Source organism: Phodopus roborovskii, unplaced genomic scaffold, assembly GCF_943737965.1.
Source record: "Phodopus roborovskii unplaced genomic scaffold, PHOROB, whole genome shotgun sequence".
In the NCBI taxonomy this organism is placed as follows: domain Eukaryota; kingdom Metazoa; phylum Chordata; class Mammalia; order Rodentia; family Cricetidae; genus Phodopus; species Phodopus roborovskii.
Window position 1 is genome coordinate 15,180,078 of NW_026126585.1, and position 6,532 is coordinate 15,186,609.

Here is a 6,532-nt window from a genome sequence, read left to right on the forward strand (position 1 = left end):
ATGCTTATAGATCAGAGATAAGCTCCTCAGCACGACGGTCATGGACCCTAACCCTCTGAAACTGAAAGCCTCCAATAAACTTTTTCTTCCTTAAGTTCCTTGGTCATGGGATTTTGTCACAGCAATAGAAAAGTACCTAAGACAGTGCCCTGGGGCATGTAACAGCTAGCTAGCTTGCAGGCCTTGGTCCTTAGGGTGCAGGCCTTCACCCACCGGGAGAGTCTCAGGAAACGCAGAGGCCCTTGAGACCCACGACACCCCAAGAGCCAAGTGGGGGCCAGCTTGGGAACAGCATCCGGCTGCTGCTCTCCTCGGGGTCATTTTGGCCCGAGAGTCCCCTAGAATGCGGTGACCTGGGGCTGCATGTCCAGCAGGCTGAGAGGAGCCGAAGGCTGCAGGGTGGACACGATGCATAACCCACACCGTGGCAGTGGCACGTGACCAGAGGAAGTGGAAACTCTGTCTTCACTCCAGTCCCAGTAGCTCTGTCACAAAGTGCTGCGGCCACCTGGACTTTTGTCCCATCCTTCCGATCACTACCTTTTCCCGAGGCTGTTTCAGGGGCATCCTACCCTGATACCACCCCTGCCCTGTGCCCACGTCACACCACTGCCCACGTCACAGCATGTCACACTACTGCCCACGTCACACCACATCACACTACTGCCCACGTCACACCACGTCACACCATTGTCCACGTCACACCATTGTCCACGTCACACCACTGCCCACGTCACACCACTGTCCACGTCACACCACTGCCTGTGCCCACATCACACCACTGCCCACGTCACACCACTGCCCACGTCACACCGCTGCCCATGTCACACCACGTCACACCACTGCCCACATCACACCACGTCACACCACTGCCCACGTCACACCACTGCCTGTGCCCACATCACACCACTGCCCACGTCACACCACTGCCCACGTCACACCACTGCCCACGTCACACCACTGCCCATGTCACACCACTGCCCACGTCACACCACTGCCCACGTCACACCACTGCCCATGTCACACCACGTCACACCGCTGCCCACGTCACACCACTGCCCACGTCACACCGCTGCCCACGTCACACCACTGCCCACGTCACACCACTGCCTGTGCCCACATCACACCAGTACCTGACTGGTGAATATTTCTGAAAGTCATGAGAATCCCATCCTTCCCTTGTACCCACTTTCCTGTCGTCTGCCCTGGGTACCAAATGACACCCAAGTTGGGAGGATTTCCACGACTGTCCAGGACCCTGCCTCTGTTTAATTCCCTCCTCCATGAATATGAGCTGCTGGACCCTGTTGAATCCCCCCCCCCCACCCCGTATCCTTGCTTTCACATCCTGTTCTCGGGGGTCCTTCTACCCTTTCCACCTGTCCTGATGGACCACAGAAGGGATGTCCCACACCTGCAATCCCAGGACTCAGAAGGTAGAGAGGCAGAAAGCTTAAGGCCAGTGTGGGTTACATTGTAACCGCCACCCCTCACCCATCTGCAAACAAGCAAAATGGAGAACTTTGCAGCCCAGCGTGTGTACAGCCAAGGCGTTGGCCTGGACTGGCCAATGAGCCAGCTCTCTTGTGCTACTCAGAGGGTCAGCATCTCCTCTGCTCTCCCACGTCACTTCCTGTCACTGAGCCTGAGTACTCTCCTCCACTCACCCAACACTTGCACAGCCTGCCCGGCCTTCCAAGTCGAGTTCAGATTCCCTCTTTTTTCCCCTTCGGCACACCTTACCTAGGACTACCATCTTCCAGTCTCTGTCCTATTTCCACCATTAAACTCCAGGATCCATTTGTGTCCCCCTCAAGAGTCTGACCTACTCAGACTCCTGGGTAAATGTACTGGGCGGGACACAAGCTGAACAGCCTTCTCCAGTGCAGCATGACGGAAAGGGAAAGGGAACCGACTTGTGACTCACACGGACGGAGGACGGAGGCTGGAGCCTGATAGCTGGTGTCTTAGTTTCCAAAAGACCCTGGAAACAGTTCTGCAAACAGCGCCTAGGAGAAGCCCTTTCAGAAGCTGTAAAATCTAGCTGCAGACAGGGAATTTCCATGTCCCCAAGGGTCCTCAGCAGAGCAAACCTGGTGACATCTGCCACTACATCTCCAGAGCAAAAGCCTCACCGCCATCTCATTTTTGCATAGTCATTCTCTTTTGAGGTAATTCCGTCTTAGAGAGAACACAAAAGGAAGGAGGTGAGGCATTCCATTCTTCAGGGAGCCTTTCCTTGAGCTCAGGAAATAAATAACCCAGAGGCTTCAGGCTGAAGGTATATCTGACCCCTCCCTCCTCAAGCACAGGTAAGTAGTAAGGACTTAGAAAATGTAGAGCCCAACCAAGCTGCATGCATAAGGTGAGACCATCCCTTCTGCCTGGCAGAGCCACCCTCCAGCTTGCTGAGCTATTTGTATTTTGTGCAGTGTGCCTCAGATACCTAGCTTTGTGATCTGTCACCCATGCTGGGAGAGCTTTGGTAACACAGCTGTCTTTGAGTCATTTCTACCCCTGTAAGTAACCCCTCACCTGTGATCCAGCAAGTAGCCCCAGTAAAATTCAATGGGTCACCAAGTAAGTACCCTTACTTGCTTGGTTTCCTATCCGAGGAGACATTCGTTCACATGTCCCCAGTAGCTGTCACACAACACGCACACACACAACTACACAGGCAATGTTGCATTTAAAAGCTAGTCTCAGAAAAGAAAGGGGGGGAAAACGTAGAATAATATTGGAGAAGCGTCTCCCTTCTAAGTTCTAACCAGGCCAACTCTGCTTGACTAATGAGATTGGATGCGTTCAGGGTGGTATAGACTTGGGAAGCTTCTAAACCACAACAATCCAAGAGCCCAGCAGCCCCCACGAACCAGCAGCTATCAGCACACAGCCTGGGCTTCCCGAGCAACCAAGATACTCCACTTATGCAAAAAGCCTTTTAGAATCTCCCTCAACTTTCCAATATAAAATTCAGTGCGGAAATCATTAGGTTCCTACTTCATGCAAAATTCTATGGCTCGTTTAGACACATGGCGGCTGGAAAGCCCCAACAGAGGAGGCTACTGGAACCAAGAAGAACTTTCCAACTGGATAGTCATCAAACAAAGGAAGGAGACAGAGCCCTAACTTGTGAGGAATGTGGAGTGCATCAAATACACCTTGAGGGGACCCCTTGAGACTTGGGGAGTCGTGTCTGAACTCACTCTGCCTTTAATCTGCCGACTACACTCACCCAAGGCATGTTCTATGACTGTGAAATGAGATGCCAAAATTAACTGTGTGCTAACTATTTTAATTTACTGTGGCCTTCTAGATGCTTCAGGTTGGGCCACACGACCTACCCGGAAGGGCCGAGGGTGAGGTTTTGGGGCACCAAGGTGTGCCTTACCTCTTACAGACCTGACGTGTGGGATGTATGTGGCGAGTTTATTCTATGCGAGTGGGGTGTGGGGTGTGGGTTGTATAGAGCTGTGTGTGGTGAGGAATTGGGCATGTGTAGTGTGTGTACATAAAAGGAGTGTGGCGCAAGGGATGTGAGGGTGCACAAAGCGTGTGTGTGCGTGTGTTATGCATGTGTAGTGTGGCAGGGTGTGGAGTGTATGTATATGTGTATATTCTGTGTGTGTGTGCCAGTGGTGTGAGGTGTGCGGGGTGAGGGCAAGGCCTATCTAAGATCAGAATGCCTTCCACCTTATCGGTGCCCTGGTGGCTGGACAGAGTCTGCTCCCCGAGTGTGTGTATGGAAGACGGCAAACAAAGGGCTTCTTTCCTGGGGCTCCTGTGAGCAGAGGCCGATGTTCCCACACACCCACAAATTGAACATGTCACCTTGCAGGCCCTCTGCCCAAAAGTCCCCCGACTCAAGCTTTCCACGTCCTGTGACCAGAATCTTTATGAAGTAATATTCCTGGTGCCCTAAATCCAGACAGCCCTGAAGCCTCGCTCTCCCAGTCTACTCCACCCACACAGCTGAGCTCACCCAGGCCCTGCCTCTTTTGCAACTTTCCCAAGTCTGCGCAGACAGAGGAGGAAAACTCAGAGGGAAGTGGCCTCTTACCAAACCCTTTTACGTTCTCAGCACTGGCCACAGTGAAACTATCACTCTGGGGAAGGGAGACCCGTGGCCCAGAGCTCCCACCTGTGTGAGGTAAGTGCCGTGCAGCCCTGGCCATGAGTGTCCTGGCAGCCTGTCTGTCCTTCCCTGTGCCCAGCAGCTCCCGAACCCCCTGGGTGTTGGTGAAGAGGGGTACAAACAACGGTGTAGGGATGAAGCTAAAAACGAACCACGTGCAGGGCTTAAATGCAGCCCTGTGGAAAGTTCCTGGGTGTGATGGAGGAAGGACTTCCCTCCCAGTCACAGGGAGCTGGGGCCCAGCTCAGGGATCTGTGGCAGTGCCAGACAGGACATAACAGCTCAGTCACGGGAGGGTGGCACTGTGCCCCTAGACCTGCAGGGCTTGCCAGAAGCTGGAGCGTCCCAAGAGGGCTGGGCCCTGCATTATCTGGCGTCTCTTTGGCACATGGACAGGTTCCCTTCTGGGATGTAGATGTGGGGACGATCAGAGAAAGGCGGGCTCCCAAAGTAGGAGGACATCCCCCTTGTTCTATCCCATAAGAACTTCTTCTGGCAAAGCGCTGTATGCATGAGTCAATGAACTGAGTATGGCAGACCGGGTTCCACTCTAAGACGGCTGCTAGTTTGTTGTTGTTGGTGGTGGTCTCTCTCTCTCTCTCTCTCTGTGTGTGTGTGTGTGCACGCTTTGTATGCATGGTGGGTGTGCCTGTTTACCACAGCATATGTGTGGAAGTCAGAGGACAACTTTGTGGAGTGGGTTCCCTCCTTCCACCTTTCCGTGGGTTCTGAAGCTAAAACTCAGGTCATCAAGCTTGTGTGGCAAGTACCTTTACCTGCTGAGCCATCTTGCCAGCCCACCCACTAGTTTTTGACTCAAGAATCCACTGAGCTATAATAATGTTTCGCAAAATGCAAGTGTTGCGGTTGCTAGGCATTGTGTATTGATAAGAATGATTGCTTCGGGCTCATTGATCAAGCCCCTACTACAAAGAACCTACGGAGATACTAGTTTCTCAGTATTCTTAGACGTGTAGTGTGCTATTGCATAGTGGGCATGTACCACGTGGGTGTGTGGATGGACAGATGCATGGATGGATGAATTAATGCATGCGTAGGTGCATTACTATTCAGAAGTCACCACACTTTGGTGACAGGGATACACAGAGATAAGAGGCGCTGTCTAGGGTCTGGGGAGTCTACTTGGGGAATCGGGACAAACACCTCCCTAAAGAACTTAAAGAGAGAGAATGCTGAGCCTTCTAAACCAGCACTGTGGGTGTTACTTTGTGGAGGGAGCAGGTTTAGACCTGCAAGGATTTGGGTGGTTGATGCAGACTCTCAAGTGATCCCGTCAGGCAACAAGGCCTCCTGTTCCCCGGAAATCTCACTAAACGAAAGCCTTTACACTCAGCCTGTGAGTCCCACTATTTTTTTTTTTTTTTTTTTTTAAAAGAATGAACACAGTATGAGGTGCCAGAGAGAGAAGAAAAGCTATAGGACAAGACAAGCTGTGAAGGATTGTATACTAGTTAGGGAAACTGGACCTGTTACAGAATTGTCAGCTGCCCCTGCTCACTGGTCTCCCTGACAACTCACATGGGTCCTCACCCAGGACAAGTGAGGCAAGAGATTGTGCTGGGTCCTAGCTGGAGCCAGCAGGATAGGGATGTGGAAAGGTAAAGGCTGGGGCCCTCAAGAGTTCCTGCAGACTAGTCACAGGTCCAAGTGCTCTGCAGTCTTCCTGGCTGGGATATGCTTCAGGGCATGAGCTGTAGAGGAGGTGGTCCCTCTGGAGTCCTGCTGTGTGGGGCCTGAGCTGGCCTGGCTGGTCCTTCATTCCAAGCCTGCTACTCACTGTTGAGTAGCAGTGAAGATGACTCAGCCTTGCTGTTAGGGAGATTCCCTCTTTGATTCTCTTAGTCTCTCAGCGAGTGGAAAGAGGCTGAAAAGGACATTGTGGCCACAGCCCAGCCAGGGGTAAAGGACATGGGAAGGGACCTCAGCTACCATCTGAAACCTGGGAGTAGTCAAGAGAGCCCCCGCTGCCCCCTGTCCCCAAACCAACTCCTCCAACCACAGCGCTGGGCCAGCCTGGGTCACTCTCTGAGCCAAAGGTCAAGGCTATTTTTAGAAGCCAGACTCATAAAATGTCCGGCCTTTGTGGGACCAGGGTACGGGAGTCTGGTGGCAGCACAGTTCCAGGGCACATCTGGAAAGAGGATCGGGACAGTGGAAGGGGCGGAGAAGTTACAAGGACCAGAAGAGGCAAGTGAAACCCAAAGGAAAGATATCAACCCCACCCCCACCCCAACACCCCCTGCCAGCTGCTGGCATTGCAGAGAAACTGAGCATTGTGGGAGTGAAGAGAAACAACTGCTCAGGGTCTGTCTGGCTGATACCCGTGAGCCTAGCGATGCCCAGTACTAGATCAAGTGACGCTAAGGTCCTTCCAGT